The 24,580-nt window shown below is 32.4% G+C and overlaps 1 non-coding gene across 1 annotated transcript; it reads left to right on the plus strand.

The window, feature by feature from the left end:
• Positions 1 to 3,485: 3,485 nt before the first annotated feature.
• LOC142871207 (U6 spliceosomal RNA) lies at positions 3,486 to 3,592 on the plus strand. Its single transcript, XR_012919471.1, has one exon. It is a non-coding gene; the product is annotated as a U6 spliceosomal RNA (small nuclear RNA).
• The last annotated feature ends 20,988 nt before the right edge of the window (positions 3,593 to 24,580 follow it).

Consider the following 24,580-nt stretch of genomic DNA (forward strand, 5'->3'; position numbering starts at 1 on the left):
TATGTATCATGTAGAAATACTTGTAGTGTCCAAATAACTACTCGCTCCTAGATAATTTAAGGAAAGTTTTAGAGAAAAGGTTACTTTTGACTAAGGGAATCATCTAATTTATCATCTGGCCACCATGACTGAGAGTGAAAAGGAGTACTATTTATAATTATTCTGAAACAATAAACATAAAACAAAACTGACCCCAGGAAACTCAAATATATGATCACTTTACTTTTACCTAACTTAAACATTTAATTTTGATGGAAAGGGAACGTGAGAGGTGAGATCAGGGGTATCTGGATGCATAATCTAAGCATCCTGAAATGGATGAAGTTTTTAAGCCATAGCAGTAATTTAGTATGGACTATATAAGGAAATATGGATATGGAAAATTAAAAGAACAGAGGCTGAGATTGTCCTTTCAGCCCCAAATGGCACTTTATTTTACAGATAATGAAGAATTATTAAATGGTTTTAATCATGGGTCTGACATTACCAAGTCTGCATTTAAAAAGAAAATTCTAGCTGCTTTGCATGGAGGAGAATGGTGAAAACCTACATGCATAAAGTTGACTATAGTAGTGTAGGCTGGAAATGATGAATCCATCAATTAATACAGGGCTGAATGGAAGAGAAGGCTTGGGATTGACAGTCATTTTGAAAGCTCATTTGACAAGATGCATTGAGCAATGATACGCAGAAATTAAGGAAAGTGAGAAAATAAAATTGATCCAAATTTTAGGCTGAAAGACTGAATGAATGGTAATTACCTAAGATGGGTAATAAATAATAGGAAAAGGTTGGGAGAAGAATATAAAGAATTGTACCTTAAACACAAATTCTATGTTTGAGATGTTGCTAGAAAAACCATCCAGGAGATGCCAAGTACACAAGTGAAGATTGTGGAATGAACACTGTGTTATTTGAAAGAACAGGATATTTATGACATTGCCTTTATGTTCTATTGAAATAAATTGAAAAAAGACACTAGACATGTATATTATAGCACTTGTTCTTAATAAATATCATTTTTGAAACATTGACTGTCGTATGCTTAATTGTTTTATTTTTCTATGAGAATAAAAAGGAAGTTTTTAACCAAAATTCTCTTAAACTTGCCACGGTATAGACTCATATACCAGTAAATAGCTTACTCTTCTTTCTTAGAGAGCAATAGTTGAATAACTATTCCAATTATTAAAATATTTAAAATTATTGAATTGATTTTGATGGATCTTAATTGATTAAAATAAATCTTCAAACTGAAGAGAAAACAAACTAGGCAGAACAAGATGAAATATTTTGAAAGAATCTGTTTATTTTCCATTTATCTATCCCAAGGCTGTGTTGGATGATGGCTCCGGACGCCAGGCAGGGTACAATGACAGATGGCACCACCTATGTACTCAGCTAATGCTGCTTATGTCAGGGGCACCAGGTGGTCACAGAAGAGGTACAGTGCAGAACACACCAAGAAATCCCAATTGCAATGGTCGTTCCTCTTGGACTTGCAAATTGTCTGGGATGGGAAAGTTGTTTTCTTTAAAACCAATTCTCTTGGCTCTCAGCTTTGGACACAAGATATGAATTGCTTTGGAATATGTGATACTGTTTATTTATTAAGGCAGATACTTGGCATTAAAAAATATAGTTTGAAGCACTGAATATACCTTAAAATTTTACTGTGTTTCTCTCAAACATTTAATTCCTTTTCTTTAACTTAATTGATCCATTAAAATATTTAAATATTTGTCCAATTACCTTGATTAAGGTAGATATTGAATTGAAAATCGAAAAGAGGTTATCTACAAAGAGAGCAAGGTCATTTTCATCATGCTAAGGCATTCTGCCTCAGTAAAATTTTTAAAATAAAAACCTGATGAGCTCTGCCCATCTGAGATGTCTGCTACTTTTCCTTCTGCTGAGCCACTGGTGTCTGATCCTGAGAACTACATATGCTAATGCTGAGCCCTTGAGAACAATTCTGCTTCCTGCTGGTGATACTGTAGATAAGCAGGTGGGCCCATGTCACCCTATCCTTGATGTTCTTCCTGGCGGATCATTTCCAGAAAGAGAAACTAGAAATGATTGCCAAATGCTTGGAAATACATATGTTTATTTTAAAAAGTTGGCTATAATATTTTGATTCTGCTCTTGCACTCTTAGCAACCAATGTTCTATTCCTTTGCTCTCCAAAAGACTGTCCTTTCCAAGACAAAGTCTGGGCACAAGAGCATATACATCTGTCCCATCCAAGTCATATTAAAATGATGTGAGAAAGTCTAAGATTGGCAGAGAGAACTGTAGTTGGGACAGAATGCTACTATCCCAAGCCGGGATTGATGCTGGCTACTGACTCAAAATTACTTCAATTCTCCTCTAACTTTGGCTACTGGCTAAGAATGCACTTTTGTTTCTTAGCATGTAAGATAAAACAATTAATGGTATAAAATTCAGGAAGTCTGATGCCCAAACATTTTTTCCTGAAGCCTGGAAAGCATAGCTGAGATAAAGAAACAAAAGGAAATTTTCTCTGTTGTGAAATTCCAGTTATCACATAGCTGCAGAGATGCAATAATTTCATACTTAGAGCAGTTTTTTCTAAGAACACCAAAATCTCACCATTATCCATTTATTCATTTCTTTTACAATCTTTATGAGGAAAAGAGGGCATTTAGAACCTTTTTTTTTTTTTTTAACTGTAAGTGTTCTCATGTTTCTTTTGAAAATATTGAGGCTGTGTTTGTGAAAGCAAATAGTTTTCAAATATAATTAATCTTTAAAATTTTTTTATTATAGGGCTTAATATATACAGTGAACCTGCATGTGTTAGTGAGTGGCATTTCATTGTCTTTACTCAATTTTTTTTTTTTTAAGCATTGCCTACTATATTGAAATCATAAGCATTTGACTATGGCAAATACACTGTTTTTTAATAATGGAATAAGCACTCATGAAAACACCATTAAACATGAAAACTTAAATCTTACAAATGTCCTCTGCTTTCCTTACCCAAATTTGTCACCTTGCTAAAAGCTACGATGATAGTTTTCTCACTTTTCTAAAAGATACCTGGTTATGTGTGTATGCCTCATCCCAAGATGAGGATGGATTTAAATATTTTCTGTCATTTGTTAGTGTCAGACCTTTAACTTTTTTCCAGTCTAAAAAGTTTAAAATGATTATATAACATATTTATATTATTTATAAATAATATAAAAGTTATTATATATAACATAATATAAATATGTTTAATATATATAACATAATCTCTATTTGATCAACTCAATAATGAGTTTGAATCATCAAGTTTTCATTGTCCATTAATTCCTTTCATTCTGAATTGCATAGGCCAGAATTCATGCTTTTCTTAAGTAGAATATGTTAGTTCACTAAAAATCATGAAAAAGAATAGAGAATATTTCAACTCAGCTTACTGTGATGTTGTTTTTACTTTATTGAACTAAGTCTATATTTTCAAAGTCTATATTTTTGTGCTCACTTTGGCAACATATATATAAAAATCGTAACAATACAGAGAAGATTGGCATGGCCCCTGGGCAAGGATGAAATGAAAATTCACAAAGTGTTACATATTTTTTTAAAGTGCATACTTCTGGAAAGTAGAAAACAGAAATATCAAATGATCATTATTTTTTCATTCACATTTAATTTTTCCTTTTTCCTTTTAGGAACTTATGGGGAATGAGTTTATTTGAACAATTTGGTACACTAGCATGCAAGTAGAATCCTATTAGCACAATAAACATAATACTTAGGAGAAAATAACTAACTCTGAATTGATGTAAATGATTAATTTGTACATTTAAGTGTGCACTGATGTGCTTGTGTCTGGGAGCATCTGTGCTTGTGTGTATACATAGGACTAACAAAATCAATGTTAGGACAACATCTATGTGTCACTTTATTCATGCTACAATCAGTATTTATGAAAAAAAACACATCTACAAGTTTAATCTAAAAAATAACTTGCAAAGATGGTCTGCATCTTTATTTTGGGAACTATTCCTTTTATGAATTAGTGGCTAATATCTCAACATCAGACTGATCAGAAAAAAAATCTAAAAATATCACTTTTAGTTATTTATCTTCAACTTTTAGCAGATAAATATGATTTCTTATCACTTGTGGAAATTATTCTGTAGATGTGCTATTATCATTAAGTAAAATTGATGCCCAAGAAGATTAGCCATATTTATCATGGGACCTGCAACTCAACAAGGAAGTGAATGTGTAGTCTAGGATCAGAAGAACTCCTTTAAAGCATTTAAGTCTATATATTAGCTCTTAATAAAAAAGAGAAAATGTTTTTTTACTAATGAAACTTTTTAAAGTTTACTGTAAAAATCTTCATAACACTTATTCCAAAAACCCCTTTCCAGAAAGTCATGAGGTTTCATAGGTTTCACCGGGAACTTTCAATTCCTCAGAGTGCAAATACATTTTAGGAGAGGACATTGATTGGTCAGTGCGAATTCTGGTAATAGTCCATGCTGGATCAAATGTCTGCATTCCCAGCCAGTTACTAAAGTCAACTCTAATCGACAGTCTCAGGCCTGTTTAATTTTTTACCATGGTAATCATCAAGGCTTCCGTCTTCCCTCTCGTTTATTTACATTAATAATGGAACCATAGTTGCTATGCTCAGAGTGAAATATTCTTCTCAGAAACAGTTTATGGAGCCAAACTCCTTTTCTGTGTCAAGTAGAGCTCAAGTCGTTGACTCATTGTTTTTGTTTTTCCAGATAATATCAAACATGTGTCCAAGATCATGTATAGTGAAGCTGCTCAGGAAAAAATTCTGACTGCATTTGTTGTACAAAGTTTGATACCTGCTGCCAGAACTTGCATATTTTGATGTTGGCCAGATGTTGGGTATTTGTGCATAAAAATAATAGAAAGAAAAGATGCCTCATTTATAGTCTAAGTTTTTTTCCAGCCATTATTCTAAAGGAGATTTTTATATTTAGAGTATAATAGAATCTAATTATTAATTGGAAAGAGTAGGTCATTCAACAAAATATTTTTTGTCAAAATTATTGTGGGTTTTTTACCACAATGAGTGATGATGAAACAATGTAATTTCCAATCATCTGTGATCGATTTTGTTGTATGTCTTCTGGTCACCCCTTGCCATTCTTAATTTCAATCTATGTACCTAACTGTAAAATTCTTAGATGATATGGGGTTGTTTTTATCATTTACATAAGGATACTATAGGAAATATATCATAGATATGCAAGTAAGAAGTGAAAAATTGTGTGACTTGTAAATTGGAGAAAGTTTAGATGTTAAATTTTAATTATTCAGAAACAAGTACATCTTTGGCATAAAATATCTGAATATTTCTGATACCTTCACTCAATTAGGTTATTCAGACAAGCCTTCATTATATGCTAGAGCTCTCATGTACATTTGAGACTTGAGGCAAAATTAATTTTCCTTTCACATGGTATATAATAAAATCCTACTAGTATTGTCTTTCTTTAAGTCCCTTTAGATAAATGATCTTGGGAGCATTTCAAGCTTCTTAAAATACTTGATGGAATGGATGGAAGCAAACCCTGAGGAACTAAAGATAGTCAGTTAACGCATATATCAGTATTAAATAGCCTCAAGAAAGTAAAGATCAAATGTTGAATTTGACAGATATGAATTTCTGAGAAATATGGAGAAAACCTGAAAAGAGTCATACTTCTTTTCATTGGAAAGTTACAAAATTTAACTAAAAAAAAAAACCATCTGAATCATTTTTTTCTATACATAAAGTATCAAGAGATATGGAAAATGCTATAGGCAAATCTTTTTGCTTTTGACTAAGGAGGAAAGTATGTCAACTGGGTCACAATTATATGGTTAATGTATTCAAAAAATAAAAAAAAATATGAAGTGTCTACATAGAAATTTTGTCCTAATTTTTAAATCAGGGAAATATAAAATAAACATACACTTAAGGTAGAAGACATTTGAAATCTGAGTCCACTTTGATGTAGAATAGTGGTCTCAGAGTTCATACATGAACCCAAAGTGGGAGAAAATGTTCAGGTTGTCTTTCTCAGTTTCAAATTAGGTAGGGGTTGTGAGTACTATGTAATCCAATGGAGGAGATTCTTTTCTAAGATATATTAGCATGTCCATAAAACATTGCTGTAGGATTCTTTCATTGGCACTGAGCAATTCACTCCATAAAGGCTACTGCATTATACTGGCCAGTCATAGCTAATTGAAACAAGTTTATGTTTTTATAGAGGTTTGCACAAGATAATTGTAGCAGGTTGTTCTTTGATTATCGTTTTGATAGCTACCGGCCCTGTGATTAGGTAAGGTATCTAAAAACACCTATTTAAGTTCTCATCCAGAATGCTGAGAAGAAAATACTTTGGTACAGACTGCGACAATTACTGTGATGGCAACAAATATAGTAGACATAAATCATATGGAAAGAAATGAAACATTCATCATAATGATTGTGTCATTGAACATAATATAATTAGAATTCACTTATACTTGCATAAGTCGAGAAAGATTTTATACACAAAATAATCTATAAATATTAAAAAATACCAATAAACTGTAAAATCTTTGTATTCCCATCAAACACCTTAGAGCTTGGCAACTGCATGCCCATTGAAGCCATTTGTAAATGAATGAATGAAGGAAAGAATGAAATAAAAAAATCAAATTTTATTGAAAACTCACACAATATGTATGCTTACAGTATAATGGACAAGAAGAAAATGCAGAATAATTGCACCTCACTGGGGAAAAGTTTTCATCCTATTTATTTAATACAACTTTGTAGTTTTTACAATAAATGAACTCTTTTCCTCTCTCTGACATCTTTACCATTAGTTGAAAATTCCTCAGTTGGGTTAGGTACATGAAAATGTTTTGGATTAGTATGAAGATAAAATATGCTTTTATGATTGAAGCTATGTATCAAATTAATATGTATCATCCACCAACAATTATATTTGATTAGTCATCCCACCTAAGAAATACCTGGAAATTGAATAAAGCAGAGCACTTTGTTGTGAGATTTTCTCATTCAGCTCAATTAAATATAATTTCCACTTTGTGGCAGTAAGTAAATTGTAGGATAGGATCAATGATGACTCCTTAAAAGAATGCATTCCAGGAGCTTACAGTGTCAGAGCACTTTGATACCAAAATAGAAGTTCAGGGTGAATTTAAATGAAGATATATACTGTACTTGCCATTTCTTAGAACTTTAGCTGTAAAATTTTCTTTCATAGCAACAAAACAAGTTAATATGTTGGAAATTTTTCAGTTGTGTTAACTTTCTGCACTGCTTTGAAGCAAAATTTTTTTGGAGGGGGGCAACATTTACAGTCATTTGAAGTACATTGTTGGGTAATGCAACCTAAAATGGTTAGTAAAATCTCTAACTTTAGAAAACTGCATTTAAAATAAGTAATCCAAACTCATAAGTGGTTATTTCTTTATCTGTCATCTTACTGGTAATTAATGGTAATTATATGTATTATAGTCAATTTAGGAAGACCTACGAAAATAGTGGGCTTTAAAATTTGATGTAAACAAGGGAGAAAAACTCTACAAAAGCAAATAAAAAATTGTCTCAGAAATGTCTGAGAATAGGATTAAAGGATCCACTTTCTACTTGACTATTCTTTAGTAAACACCTTCAGAAAATAAATAAAAGATGTGAATTTAAATTATAAGTGAAATAGCAGTGTAAAAATGTTCTTTAAATAATTAGGAAAGAGGCTTCTGGTCCTTGTATATATGGGAAAGAGACATAAGTAATCATCCTTATCCATGCTTAGGAGAAGTATGAGAAACATGTACTGATCACCCAGGAACTGCAAATTAATTTATGTAACTCTTGCCTTTCTGTATTGTTTTTTTCTCTCAGGTACTCCATGAACCTTCAGAAGACAGGAAAAGTAGTGTTAAGATTGCATTGACAAGACTAGGTAATTCATTGGCTGTTGGGGCCAAGAGAAAAGAGGGAATGAATCATAGTTCTGATCTTTTGATTAGGCTGTGTGTAGGGGGGTGATTGGGAATCATGTGGAGGCAACTTTTATCAAAATAGCAGACAGAGGGAAAAGTGTGAATCTGTAGATAATAAGGTAATGTTTGAAAATTTGGCACGAGGGCTGAGAATAGAAACAAGGGTTAAATACATAAATTTACAAAGAAATTATCTACATAGCAATAATAAGTAAAGTCATGATTTTGGAAAGAATTTTTGCAAATGGGTGATTTTAAAGGGAGGATAACATAGACATGAAATTATATATTTGAGGACACATATTTAGAAAACTAAACTAAAGAAAAAGCAGAGATACATAAGTAGAAAAGGCAATTAGTAATTGAGGAAAAACCAAGGAGAAGTAATTGGATTATCTAATTGAACAGAAATATTCAGGAAGTAGAACAGATAAAACAATAAAGACTGAGGAGATGGAGGACCAAGAGGAAACAGGGAATGAAGATGAAGAAATAGGGGCACTGCTCATGAAGCAAAATGCTGAAGACAGAAAGAAAATAAGCCAGGGCGTGTGTAGAAAGCATTGAATTTAATAATGGATTGTAGCAGATACAGATTAATAAAGATGAGGGGGAAATGTGAGGTGGAAAGAAAAGTTGAAGACAGTGTTTTTTCCTTGTGTAAAGATTGAGAATAGAACAGTTTGAAAAGGTGAAATAAAAAGAGGAGCAGGAGTAAACAAGAGATGATGGGAAGTTCCTAAATGAAGTTGAGGTACATATAAATGTGGTAGGAATTGGCTTCTGTTCACAAAAGTGTCTTGAACAACATTGGGCAGCCTAGAAGCAGGACCAATAAACATGAGATAGGGCAGCCTAGAAGCAGGACCAATAAACATGAAAAGAGTACAGAGAGGCTCAAGGGGAATTAAAATCCCAGTAAAACAATTACTAAATTGCTACCAGAAATAGAGCCTGTAGGGAAAAGAAAGAAGAACAAGGAGATTATCCATCCCAAGGCCATGCTAGCAGTTGAGCACTGAGGTTACTCAGTTATAGCACTCCTTCATTCATCTATTCATTAAGTATTGACCTTTTGAACACCTGTAATCCATTAAACACTATGTTGAAGGCTCTTCAGCAGTGGTCTTCTTCTACCTGGAGGGGGAAATGTTGATGTCCACAAAAAGCTACTTTAATCTTTTTTTTTTTTCCTTTTCTTTTTCTTGCTCAATATAGGGATGTAAGTAAATTAAAAGAAATCAATACATGAGAAACTAAGTCAAAATATTTTCCCAGTTTATAGTGAGGTTGGAAAACCATGAAATGGCACAGTACCATTTTTCTTGGGGTGGAGGTCTAAATTTCTGCTGAAGATAGTCACATTTTCTGAGCTGATAGAATTTTCTAATTTTTAGAAGTAATTTCATTCTTACATCTAGAATTGAAGTTTTCTTAAAATGCCTGAGGGGAAGAATGGGAAGTATTTTTTGTTGTTGTTTTCCCCCTGACAGACTTTTTCACTTTTATTGGCTTCATGATTTGGGGGATATTTGATAACAAGGCAAAACTCAAAGGGGTGAACTTTATTACTCTCATTTATTTTGCTCCAGGGTCAAAGAGAGTTGAGCCATTCATCTCTGTAGTATACCTTCTACACAAGCTCATGGCATAGGCGTATACTCATGGGTACATGTGAGAAGATTCATACTTTTAAAAATTAATTTTTCTGTATGTATCAAATTATTGGGCCACAGGCCTTTATTAATTAGTATAAACAATAGTAATACACAGATTGATTTAGTGAAAGGTAGTTAGAAATTGTAAAGCTCTATGAAAAGTTATTAAAATTAATTTTAAAAATCAGCCTTAAGACTTGCTTAGGGCAAAAAAAATCAATTTAGAAATGAATGAGCTTAAAACATCAATTTTATACATTAGAATACAAAGACCAGAGAAAATAATTCAATGCTGAAAAAATTATAACTATTAGAGAATGCAAATCTTCTGTTTTCCACAATAAGTCTCTTTCTATAATCTTGTAAAAATCAGTAATAATTCTAAGGTAATAATAATAATAATGAAGAACACTGTCAAATTATTTGTCCATGAGCTATCTTTACGCAGTCAAAATCCACAATGATGGTAATCATTATGCAAACTAGTACCAGTATCCAATCTTATTTAATTTTCATTTTTATTATTTTTGTTCTTGTTAGCTGCATAATTTTTGTGTTCTCAGAGTCCATCAATTTGACTGATTTTATTCTCACTTTTATATAGTATCTGATGAATTGAATTTTGTTCTATATTCTCTATAACTATTACACCAAAACTAAGTTAAATTTCCCAACAAAGGGATATTAATTACATTACTCATTAGTTTTGACCAAACTAACATTATTTTCCAAGTTGTTAAAATTTTTGCAAACATTAGGAAAATTTCTGATAATCAAAATTAATGAAGCCAATATACATACCAACAGTCATCTAATTGTCTATATTATAAATGGATAGAATTCTAGAATTTCTTTAGCCAACATTTTCTTTTTGGAGTTATGGAAATTGAAGAGTTTAAATTTTTGCCCAGTTTAACCAGCACCACTTTTGGGATTAGAACTCAAACCCTGTATGTTTTTCATTAGGGCTTTAAAAAAAAAAAAAACATATATGCCAAAACTTGAAAGCCTTCTTATATACCATATTCTCCATTTTATATACTTATGATCTTTGAGCATGTGGTCCCATTATTTATTTTTTATAGGGAAGAGAATGTATCTTAGTAAGCTACTATAATGTTCTGGACTTAGTACTCTTTCATTGCTTTAGTTAGGTTATTTTTAACTGTTGAAAGAGTGTCTGATATCCTTTTATTCTATTTTCCAGACACAGAGACAGAGGCACAGATTACTAAATTTGACCTCCAATAATATAAATAGTAATATGGCACAGCAGTTCCCACCAGATTATTTCTACTTCAAATCCCATTCTTCCCTCCGACACCGCCCCATGGAATAGCTTCTGTCACATCCTCCTCCTTAATATTAATTGTTTATTATGTAATATTTTCTAGCCATAACTTCTTTCAGCCATAAGCATTCTCTTTAATTCACTACATAGTCCTCCTAGATCACCCTATGATCAATATTTTTAGGCATTTATATAATTTGTTTCCTGAGGAGCATATGTATTTTGTTCTTCTAATTCCCAGTGACATAAATATCTTTTTCATTAGAAAAAATGCTCAAATTTTACTATTCTTATTTCTTGAAATAACATCTTGGGTAGCAATACTATACTGATAGTGGGTTCTTAAAATAAAATCTCATCCTAGAGATTTTATTATAGAATTTATAGGAATTAAACCAAAACCCTGGAGAACTTGTCCTCACTGTTGGATGACAAGCTAGTGATTAAACAAAGATTACACTGAGGTGAAATCGGTGGCCCAATCTTAAGGAAAGCCAGCTGACTTCTATATTATGGCAATTTTGTATTTTTAAAGCATTCAGCCTGATACTTTTTGGTGTTTTTGTTTACAGGACATCCTCAAATATTACTTTGTAAATATTGAGAGATCCACTTAACAGATGAATTAACCAACAAAAGGAAATTAGATGCATGTTTGTGGTCAAATCAATTACAAATTGCTTAAAAAAAAAAAAAAGCAAATCCAAAAGCTTTGAGTCTTTCCTTGTTTATTCAACACTCTAATGAGGTGATAGTTTCACATCATTAAAATGGTGCTGTAGGGGAAAAGAAATATTTTTTTCTTTCCCATTTAGGTTTATGGCTGAGGCCCCTATAACAAAACACACATTAATAAGAAAGAGTATACACAACACAGGAGCCTTCGGAAATTAAGACCCCAAAAAGCAGGTAAACTTGTGTATGTTTCTGCTGTCTGGTGAAGAAATAGATAATTATAGACAAGTATGATTACAGGACAAAAGGTTGTGGTCTAATAATAATAATCTTGGGAGAGCTTAGCAAAGCCTGTTTGTTCAGAATCTTCCCTGTGCCCCTATGTCTTCAGAGATAAGGGTGTTCCTTTCCTCTAGGTTTCGGGGTGGGGGTACCTCTCACATGCAGTGCTTATGACCTGCTTCAGAGGAAAGTCAGGAAATTTTTTTCTAGGTTTTATTGCTCGCTTTAGGAGAGAAGGGCAGGAAAAGTTCAGAGAATGACCTTCCTGCTTCTTCTGTTCTCTCAAATGCCACACAGCCTCATCTTGGAGCAGAATGTCCTTAATTTCACCAGTGCCTAAACCTATATAGTCAGCTGAGTATTATCAAAGGTGTTACTCATAAGTAGTGAAAATAAATTATTTCAAAGGTATGATATCAGGTGTGATAATACAGTATATTCTCTGTATAGTGGTTTGACATATTTTACTAATGAACTAATAAAAAGAAGTTGTTAATTGGTTTTTAAGAGATCAACTTAAGATGAATATCATTGGTTTGATTTAAGGGGTCTCTTATGCATTATTTTTAACTTTTTAAAAGATACTCCCTCTCTCTCTCTCTTTCTCTCTTACTCTTTATTTCTCTTTCAGATACCATCCTTTTCCTATCCATAAGAGTTTTGCCAATCTGGCTTGAGATAAATAGAATTCTCATGCTGAAAGTGCTATTTATGACTATAAACAACAAAATGCAGAATAGCAGCTCTGGGATAGATTGACAATCATAATAACAACTATTATCCTCTAAAGCTGTTTCTGCTACTTAAAGGGGCAGTATCCATTATGAAAGGAATATATGAGTCATTCTTTAAACTATGGCTCCACTGGAAAAATGTTTTGTTATGGTGATTGTTGCAAATATGAGTGTATTGCCTTTGGCTCCTTGAAATGAAAACTGCTTCATTTCACTTAAGAAAGTTATATGAACACATTTAAATTGGTAACAAATGAATTCATGTGTAGTTAAATCTTTCTTCCAGGGAGAAAAGAAGAATTATTCTTCTCCAATTCTCAGAATATAATCTTAAACTCAGATTTACCACCTCACATTCTTAGTACAAAGCCCTACTTGTGTTCTCTACACTTTATCTACACTACTCAGATTTACCAGAGTAGTCACATTCAAACTTTGTGGTGATCATATTTTCCTTGTTCATCACCCTCCACTTATATCCAACAGGTTAATAAATAAAATGTAAATCTGTTAGCTTGGCATTCAATTATCTAGCAAACACTGCATTGGAAAAAATATCCTAATTTCCTTCATTTTGGACATGGAAGTCTGAAAATAAATGTGAGGAAGTAAGTGCAGAAGGAAAATACTATAATTAAACTTAGAAAGCTTGAGCATTTACTCTATCATAATAGAATTCTGTATATCACTCTATCTGGACAGGTTTTTGTAATATTGCAGCATAAGAAGATAGCTATAGTGATAAACATGCCTTTTTTTGTTTCTCTTTTGCATTTTGTTTTCTTGGGGAACAATATCTCCCCTATTCTCAATCCTTACACAAAACTCTGGTTTTTGAAACAAAAAAATACCATATTTCTGAACAAAAACTCTGGTTCAGAGTTAGGTATAATGGTTCCTCTCTGGCAGTTTTGAAAGACTACATAGAAGAAGGTATTTATCTTCTGAGTTCATAGATACTAAGAACTATGGAATCTTAGAGATATAAGAAGTTATCTCTGCCTATCTAGGTAAAGAGGCAAGAGCTACCTTAAACCAAGAAAAAGAGACAGAGGGAAAGGAAAAACATTTCTAATGAATTTTTGAGCAGCAAAACTCAAATGTGTCTGAAAGCATTTAACTGAGTTGAAAAATGTTTGGTATGTCATTAAAGAAAAATTATTTTGTGCTTTTATTACATACAATTATAAAATTATTACCAAATACTGTTGTTAAACATCTGCTTAGGGTGACTTGATTAAAATTATTAAAAATCATTCAAGAATATTTTGAGGTAAGTTTGAACAATATGAAAATTTAATAAATAATGCTTGATTTACTATACCATATATAAAATAATTTTAGTAAGTAAAATTGTCAAAATAAAGTTTAAATATTCATTCAATAAATATTGTATTAGTTCTTATTCATTTTTTGTTGTAATACTTTGTACTTTCAGTTTTTATGTACCTTAAATTTTATTTTCCATTACATTTATTCAGTTAATTTTAATGAATAGGATATTCAGTCACTTGTCTGATCATTTTTCAAAGTGTAAAAAGGCATACAATACAATGTCTCCCTCCAAACCCTGCCTTTCCATTTGCACACTTCTATCCCCTCAAATAGGAGCCAGGCTATGATTGAATTCTTATGTTGATTTCTGAATAAGTTTAACTGTACATAAATAGACATGTTTATATACTCACCTCCCATTTTTACACAATAGGGAACATATTATACACAGTGATCTTTTCCTTTATTTGTTTCTAATTGCAAACAAAGAGTAATCTTTTCTAGATCTGTGAAATATGAAATTGGTATTTTGGTGGAAATTGCATTGAATCTGTAAATCACTTTGGGTAGTGAGGACATTCTAACAATGTTGATTCTAATGATTCATGAGCATCATATGTTTTTCCATTTGTATGTGTCATCTGTGAGTTCTTACCTCAGTGTTTCATAGTTCTCTTGGCAGATATCTTTTACCTCGTTGGTTAAGTATATTCCTAGGTACATTATTTTCATTGTAGTATTGAGTCTTTGATTTGACTGTCATCAAACTTCTATTGGTATATAGAAATACTACTGCTTTGTGTACATTGATTTTTGTAACCTGAGACTTTGCTGAATTTTTTTATTATTCCCAGTATTCTCTTGGTGGAGCCTTTGGTATTTTCTATATATAAGATTGTATCCTCAGCAAAAAGTGATAGTTTGACCTTCTCTTTTCCGATTTGGATACACTTTATTTCTTTCTCTCGCCTGATTGCTCGGGCTAGGACTTCCACCAGTAATTGAATAGAAGTGATGACAGTGACCAACATTGTCTTCTTCCATTCTTAGTGGGAATGCTTTCAACTTTACTTTATTGAGTATGATGGTGCCTATGGATTTGTCATATACGGCTTTTGTAATTTTAGGGTACATTCCTTCTATGCCTAGTTTGTTGAGGGTTTTTCACAAACACAAAAATGGTGCTGAATTTTGTTGAATTCATTTCCTGGATCTATTAACATGATCACATTGTCTTTGTTTTTGCTTCTGTTTAGGTGATGAATCACCTTCATGGATTTAAGTATGTTGAACCATCCTTGCATCATCCCTGGGGTGAAGACCATTTGGTCATGGTAGATTTTTTTTTTTTTTAATCATCTAATGAATATGGTTTGCTAGCATTTTATTGAGGATTATGCATCTATATTCATAGGGACATTAGTCTGTAGTTTTCTTTTTGTTGTTGTTGTTGTGTCCTTTTCTGGCTTTGGAATCAAAGTGATACTGGCTTCATAGAATGTGTTGGGGAGGATTCTTTCTTTCTCTATGTTATGGAATATTTTCTGCAGAGTGGTTACCAACTCTTCTTTGTAAGTCTGATCAGACTTGGCAGATTTGGCTGTGAATCCACCTGGTCTGGGGATTTTTCACTGTTGTGGTTGGAAGTTTTTTTATTGCTGCTTCAATCTCCTTATTCATTAATGGTCTGTTCAGGAGTTTTATTTTTTCCCAAATAAGTCTTAAGAGGTTGTGTGTTTCCAGAAATTTATCCATTTCTTCTGTTTTTTCAAGTTTATGTGCAGAGATTTTCATAGTATTCACAGATGATATTTTGTATCACTGTATTATCAGTTGTAATATCTTCTTTTTCATTTCTAATTGAGTTTCTTTGAGTCATTTCTCTTCTGTTTCTGTTTAACCTAGCAAGAGTTCTGTCAAATTTCTTTATCTTTTCAAATAACCAACTTTTTGTTTAATTGACCTTCTGTATAATTTTCTTGTTTTGATTTCATTTAGTTCTGCTCTGACCTCAGTTATCTCTTTTCTTCTGCTGGCTTTGGGCTTGTTTCTCTCCTCCTTTTCTAGTTCCCTGAGATGTGTTATTAGATTGTTCATTTGTAACCTTTCTCTATTTTTGATGTAGGCATTTAAGGCTATGCATTTTTCTCTTAAGACTATTTTTTCTGTATCCCATAGATTTTGATAGCTCGTGTGCTCTGCGTCATTCAGTTTAAGGAATCTTTTAATTTCATCTTAAGTTCATCTTTGATACAATAATCACTTAGTAGCAGCAGAATGTTTAATTTCTATGATTTTATATAGAATTGGATGTTCCTCTTGGAGTTCATGTCTAGTTTTATTCCAGTGTAGTCTGAGAAAATACATGGTATGATTTCAATTTTTTTTAAAAATTGTTGAGCCATCTTTTGTGGCCTAAGATATGATTAATCTTGGCAAATGTTCCATGTGCTGATGAGTAGAATGTATATTAAGTGGTTTGGGGGTAAAATGTTCTGTAAATGTCTGTTAGGCCCAATTGTTCTATACTCCCACATACGTTGAGTGTTTGTTCATATATTTTGAGCTGATGACTATGTGTTTTGTTGATTGCCTCCTTGTGATGAATCTCCCAGGTGTTTGTTGAGCTTTTTGTGCCTAGATGTTTAAATCTCTACCAATACTAGGGAAATTTTCCTCAATTATTCCCTCATATAGTTTCTCCAGCCTTTGTGTGTTTTCTTTTTTGCCCTCTTTTTTTCCCTCTTGAATGATTTTTATATTTGGACATTTTACATAATCTCATATTTCTTATAGGCTTTGTTCATTACTCTTAATTTTCTGTTCATTATTCTTACTGAATGATTTAATTAAAAGAATTGTCTTTAAGTTCTGATATCCTTTCTTCTGCCTGGTCTAGTCTATTTTTAAAATTCTCCACTGTAATTTTTATTTCCTTAAATAAAGTTTTCATTTCCAGAAGTTCTACCTATTTTAATATGCTGGTCTCTCTAGTGAATTTTTCATTCATTTTCTCATTTGTTTTACTCTTTTGTTTGGTTGTCCATTTTCTCTTGGATTTCATTAAGCTTCCTATTATCCATGTTTGGAAATCTTTACGTATCATTTTAATATTTTCATTTTGGTTAGTATCCATTGCTAGAGGGCTGGTGTTCCCTCTGGGGGGAAATTTTTCATTCTGATTTTTCATACTTCCAGAATTCTTGAGGTGATTCCTTCTTATCTGAAGCAGTTGTTGCTTCTTAATTTTGAGTTTTCTTTTGTTTAGATGGGACTTCCCCTGCTTCTCTCCACCCACTTATGTATGGGTGTTTGAAGCATATGTTGGGTAAGAACCTTTGGATTGGGTTGTGGCTGCTTTGATGGCAATATAGGTTCTGGATAGATTCTTTAGTTATGGATATCCTTAATGTGATGCTTCACTCAGTTGCTAGTTGTTTGTAGGCTGTAGCAATGGTGAGCTATGTGTGTGTGCAGATTCCCTGTCCTTTTTTTTTTTTTTTTAATTTCAGGATATTATAGGATATTACAGGATATTATACACACATTTTGGTTACATGTTATGACTTTGCCACACCCAAACCATGATTTAAGGCATGCTTTTTCACCCTACAATGCTCATCACATTCATTAGTTGTGAGTTTACCCACTCCCAACCCCCCAATCCCTGAAGAATATTACTATGTGTGAGCACCATAGTGTTGGTCAGTTAGTGCCAATTTGATGGTGAGTACATGTGGAAGCCTTTTGATGAGAGAAGAAGGAGACCTTTGAAATCCTTTCTCTATCCCCAGCCCTGTGGTCTTCTTAGCACTGTGAATTGCAATGGCACACCCAGTTTAATCGCTGAGACAGTAGGTGGTGCCGATGGGTGAGAAATGACCTCACCCTGTATGACTGAGTCAGTAAATGTTGAAAAAAGTTATACAAACATAAACAATCTTTCATTCCTGGGTCAGCATTGGTATTTTCTGTCCACTCTATATGGCCAAACCAAAAATTAAGGGGTGAGAAATATGTCCCACCCATCATGCATATACAGGCCAATATGTATGAAGAAGAGAATGGATATAGGGGAAAATAAAGATTAGGGGTCACTAATACAGATATCTATTTAGCTAAGAGTTGACACAGCTGGGCCACTCTGACTTTAATGGACTCTTGGGAACCAAACACAAAGAAACCTTCCATATTGCAACACAGCAATAATGAATAATAGAGAGCTCTTTTACCAAGGCCAACTATGTCTAAAAGACAGAGTTGTGAAAAAAGGTCATATTACATAGCCAAAACTTATAGTCATTGTATACCTTTGAAACAACCAGTGGCCTAGCCATCACTATATTCAACTACCTCCCTAACCAAACAGCCATAAATAGTACACTAAAGTTCTAATAATATTAATCAACTAATAAGGTATGAATAATTTAAGGTGGCTTCGTATTTATTTTTCCTAACCTTCCATTATTATGAGTAAGTCAAGTTTTATAAAGGAAGTCTAATAATCAATTATTTAAATTTTAATGCAGAGAGTAAATTCAGCATTTTACTCTAGAGATATTTCAAGTGAACCAGTGTGTGAACTTTCTTTTAATGCATTTCCATGAGCAGTAAAGTGTACCACCAGTTTAAACAGTTCTTGTAGGGTTGGGTTTAACTACTAAACTCTGTGGTGTGTTCAGTGTACTACACTTGTTAGTGTCTGAAACTTCTTTGTTAGGGTCTCATGCAGTCTGCCTTTGCTCTATAATTTTGCCAACTGGGAGACTGTAAGAAAGCATAACAGCCCCTGTACAGCCATAAAGGGACAAAAGATTTCACTAAGGAGCATTCTTTGTTAAATCCACAGAACAGATTTAGTCCTTGTCAGTAAAGATAAAGGAAGCTGTTTTTACTCACTGTAAAGATTAAAGAAGTCTGCAGATATATAGGTGTAGATAGAGATATAGATGATATAGATATATAAAATTACCATTTTGAGAACATTAGCTAGTACAGTACAATATTTTTTGTAAAGTTAGGGTACAAGTCCATTAAAACTTACAGATGATTTCTCTTAGAAAATAGGTTAAAGGGTACATATAGAAAAAAATTAATGAGGTTAAATATTCAATCTGGGGACTTTCCTTGGAGTTCCACTGGGTTCATTTGAAATAATATGGAATTTAAAATTATCTTATTATGGAAATTAGTCACTGTACTACTTTCAAATTTAAATATTTGGCCTAACATTATAACCAATGACTAGTTTTCTCTTAAGTGACTTAATCATGTGAATTGTCTACATGTTGTTTTATAAGGCATACTACAAAATATTTCCTTATTTTGGATGCCTTTCTTTTCATATTTTCTTTGATTCACATGTATCTATAACAGAAAGTTATCTGTGACAGCCTGTGATATACATGAAACTGTAAAGCTATTGAATTCTGAATAATGTGAATGGAAATCAAAACAGTCTCTAGGGATATGCGTTCAAGTAGCTTCCTATTTGTATTTCAAACAATGAAGTTTGAGGAAATAGTATTATTTATTATTTCACTATATAAATTATATATGCATTACATGTATTTGTATGCACATTCATTTGTATGCACATTTCATTAATGACTGAATGGTAGAAGTTGGAGTTCTGTTTCCAGTATAGCTGAGTGAGCCTCTAATTGGACTAACTCTGCTTCACACACACACACATGCACACACGAAGGCACACTCACAAACACACATTTTCTCAATAAATAATCACCTATTTCCCCATCTTGAATAGGTAATTTCTTTTTAAAAATAATGCTAAAACTCACAGTCCTGGAGTATAGGCAAATAAGTGCTATTGGGATGTTGCCCTAACCAGATGGTAATTCTGAAAACATATTGCTTAACCCGTATAAGGCATAATATCTTCTTCTGTGAAATGAGTGGGTCTCATTTTTCTTTTCAGTTTTAAAGTTCCCAAGATAAAGTATCTTTACACAAAAACAAACAAGCAAAGCAAATTAAGTCAAATATTCCATTTCTATTATGCAGACATAAATTATACTGTTAAGAAAGCTATCTATACCTAGGTTTCTTCCATGGGTCTTCTACACCTTGGGAAGTCTTCAGTGGCCTTCTTGTTATAAGCATATAATAGTCCAATTGTAGTCTTTACATCCAACAATTACAATAAGTCTTTCTTTATATCTTCTTAAAATCAGATTTTTATTTCCAACATTTTACATGAATGTTTTTTCTTTCAAAGAAACACAAATCTCTTGAATATTATTTCTATAATTTTTCCCTTAAATGGCCAATGTTTTCTGATTAAAACAAAATTAATAATTACATTAAGACAAAAAAATATTATTCCTGATGACAATGAAGCTTAACATACCGAAGAAACATTTAATTAACCTATCTTGAGTCATTTAGAATCTATGGTATTAAATAAAACAATCTTGCACTATTCAATGTTTACTGTAGGTGTCAACCTCACAGTAGAACAGCAAAGCCAAACCCTGTACCATAATTAACCTGAATGTGAGCTATGTAATTAGAAGGCTATTTGCAGTATTATATGAGCATGGTTACAACCATTCTGGGGGTTTTCCTTAAACAAGTTCTAATTACTGATTCATGTGGTATCAATAATAACTAAATTTTATGCCCCTATAAGAAACAACACTTAAAATGGGGCTACATATGTTATTTTAAATGAATTTAGCAGTTGTTTTACTTTTCAGAGCAATAAACTGTAATTGCATAATTTATTTTCAGGTATAATGCAGTGACTTAGTTTTTCTTCTTTTGGCTGATAGGGCATTTTTGTTTTAGAGCTTATTTGTGAATGTTAATAATATGCTAAAACTTTATTATTAATATTTTAGTTTTTCTTTTAAAGCTTGTGAATGTTACAGATGCACTAAAATTTTATTATTTCATTTTAATGTTGACTGCGTTTCTATCAACATTTTTTATAAAGGTATGAAAAGCAAATACTGAAACGAAAACTATCTGGAGCACCAAAATGAAAATGGGTTATTTATAAAATGAAGGAGAGCCATAACTGTGAGTTTTTCATTTCTCTTTGGTAGATCCTGTTCTTATTTACACCTGACAGGAAATCCTGGAGGGCAATTAATTGCCTTCTTCACCAGAGTAGATAAATCATTTTTGTTTTCTTTTAGCAATGACTCTGATCTCTATATCCAATGAAGAAGACAGATACATATTTAGATGACATGCTTGAACCCAGTAGCTCATACATATGACCATTTCCCTCACAAGCTGCTGGAAAAAAAAAGATTAACCTTAAAAATTAAAGCTATAAGCCCAACAAAACAATATGATGATTTGAGAATTTGTAATCTGTATGCTTAAATACTGCTTTGTGACAATAAATCAATGAGGCACAAAACAGGAATAAACAGGTTGGAACTTTTTTTGTCAGGAAGATAATGATGACAATGAAAAGCATCAAGAATATATAATCGAATAGATTAAGCACCACCACAGCTACAAAATTATCTTTAAAACAAGATAATGCTATCCACATGTCCAAAGTAGAGGCATCTGTTTTTGACTACTTGAGGGCTGGAACTTCTTTGTGAGCAATTATTATTGTTAAGGGATTCTGAAATGGAGTTGAAAGTAATTACTCCTTTCCTTATCTTGACCCTTAATATAGCTTTCTCTGAGTCTGCTTACAACCAGGATTTAAATGGCAAGATTAGAGCATAAAAGAACTTTGATAGAAGAAGGGTTCTCAAAGCATGCCAGCAAATCTGAAGGTTTAATAAAATGTCAAGGCTCAATTGTAACTAGTATTTTTTTTCCTTTTAACTCTTGGATCAATAAAATTATAATAGGACATTTCAAGGGAAAACTATATAGAAATTTTATTATGTTTAAATATGTATCTATGTTCATAATTCTGTTAAGACAACAAAACCAACAAACCACAACACAAGCAAAGTAAACAGTAGAAGAAAGCCTTGGGCTTAGCTGTTAGAGTAGATAGGAAAAGAGATTCTGGGACACATACACCCAAACTTCCAAAACAAAAATCAGCATACCAATTTTGACTGCCATCAAGTAATTTATATATACATTTGGCACTTTATAGCCATTTCTCTAGTGCCTCATCTGAGGAATCACTTGAATTGGATAATACTTCAGGGCATAGACTTTTGTCTCTAGAATAATTTGAAGCTATCTCTGAGTTTGGACACACTGTATGATGCAGAATGGGGGGCTCAAAAATATTTGTTCAGTCAATTAATAAATAAATAAACTATAATCACATCAAAACCATGCATACCAACTTATACCTCAGATACAGAAGCCGGTATAAGTACACATACTTTGGTGTATACAAGGAGTTAGCTAACTATGGAATACCTCATGATTTTGTAAATAAGGTTTTATTGGAATACAGCCATCCTTGTTTATTTACATGTTGTCTGTGGCTACTTTCATGCTACAATGACAGACCTGAGTAGTTGGACAGAGAGTTTATGGCCTGCAAAGCCGAAAATATTTACTATCTGGACATTTACAGAAAAATTTTCTGAGTTCTTCCTGTCTATGCTATTTTGTTTAAGCATAAAATTTTAAAGGTTATAGAAACAACCATTTGCTAGATCATCTTCCAATAATCTGTACTATTTTTTTTCCTGGTTACTCAGTGGCAGATAGTCTTTCAATCCATTATCTTATGTGCATCAAGTTTCACAGATACACTATTATTGACCATCTCCATATCCTTTTCCAAATATAGCAAAATCAAGCACTCACAGAATAGAATATTTTAGAGTCTTCTGTAATTTGCAATTGATCTGAAATTTTATAGATCTAATTTAATTATATGACAAGCTATATATGCTAAATATTTTTTGGTTATAATGATTTTTAATAACTTTCTTGTAAGAACTTGGGTAATTTCTAATGGACAATATTGGATCCTAATAAACTTGTTCACATTCATAAGTGATGTTAGAATGGGTCTGCTTAAGTAAAACATAATTATATTGGAAGGATACTGCACATTTTATAAAATCAAAGGAAGACCTAAGACCTAAATAGCCAGACCAAGTGAAGATGTAAAGACATTTCCGGGGATCTCAATAGTGATATTTTTTGTGAACAATTCCATTAGAACACCAGCATTGAATAACAAACAAGTTCAACTGTATTTTCTATCAGAGTTTCTACGTGAGATTCAAAGCCCTGAGACACAGTTACATTTGCCTAGCTTAGGTCTTATAACAAACCAGACAGATAAAGATTTGTTGTGCACAATTGACAGCTTCACCAAAGTCACAGAGGCAAGGCATTTTGTTTTTCAAAATAAGGAATATGATGAAAAACTAAACAGAAGACCTCCATGAAAGCAATATAGGCAAAGGGGAAAATGTGCACAAAACTGTAGCTATGTGACAACAGATGAGTTACTCTGAAAGCAAAAAGGAATACTCTAAGGTGAGAACTATAGATTTTTAGAAATTGAATGTTAGAGCTGACATAGTGGAAGACAGAACTACTAATTAGAAGATAGGTGAGGGCTTTGTGGGCCATATGGTCTCATAACTACTCAGTGTGGTAGTATGAAAGCAGACATAGACAATAGATAAACCAATAAGCATGCCTGTATTTCAATAAAACTTTATTTACAAAAACAAGTTGGAGGTTGAATTTTACCAGAGCTGACTCACATCTTGTCTAGGTCCATGATTGTCAAAGAAGACAAGATATATGCCAGGGATTAGGCAAGATGAACCCCTAAAATGTGTGTGGGGGGAGACTTTCATTTGTAATTATTTTTTATCCTTTAAAAATTCCTGTTTTATATATATATATATATATAATTGTCTAGAATATACTTGTAGAACAATATATGATTATAATTTAATTATAAATGCATATCCTATATTAGAGGTGATTGTTCAACACAGTTTTACTGATATGGCTATATTACAAAAAAGATAGTATAGACAACTTCTCTAGGCATTAGAGAATCATTGTACTTTTTATTTTTTTTAATCAATAGAGTATTCTAATCAAATTTGTTTTTCAGAAGGATAATTTTGTGAGCTATATTTTCATTATACTTAATTTCTTTACCAGAAATACAGCTATCATTTTCTTTTTAATTTAGAAGTTTTCTTAATTCCGTTTCTTATCTCTTTGACTATCTCAGTTTTATCAGATGTAATGTTTCCTGATAGTTGTCCTAAATTAAAGCCATAAAAAGCATCAGTATTATAGAAAGCAATGATACCAAAAATAATAAAGAATTTCAGTAACTTGATGAGATCTCATTGCACCAAAATAGTTCAGTGCAATTTTTGGTGTTGCTGGGAGGAAACAATGAAACCATTCAGCAGAGCAAATCGGATCCTCAAGATTGAACTAATACTTCCAAAGGAATATTACAAGGGACAATGTAGAATGTGTCATGATATGATACAATAGGGAAATTGCATTTTAAAAATTTAACTAAGTGAGGACATCTTCCTGTAAGAGAGAGTGGAGTACACATTTCAGAATTAATGTAGTACAAAGAGAACAGCAAAGAGCTATAAACTTGTCATTGTTTTAACTCTAGAAAGCATAGTTTCTAGAAATTAATGGAAGGGAAAAAAATTCTATAAGTATCTACTGGAGAAGTTTTGTTGTGA

Source organism: Microcebus murinus, chromosome 5 (assembly GCF_040939455.1).
Source record: "Microcebus murinus isolate Inina chromosome 5, M.murinus_Inina_mat1.0, whole genome shotgun sequence".
NCBI classification, from domain to species: Eukaryota; Metazoa; Chordata; class Mammalia; order Primates; family Cheirogaleidae; genus Microcebus; species Microcebus murinus.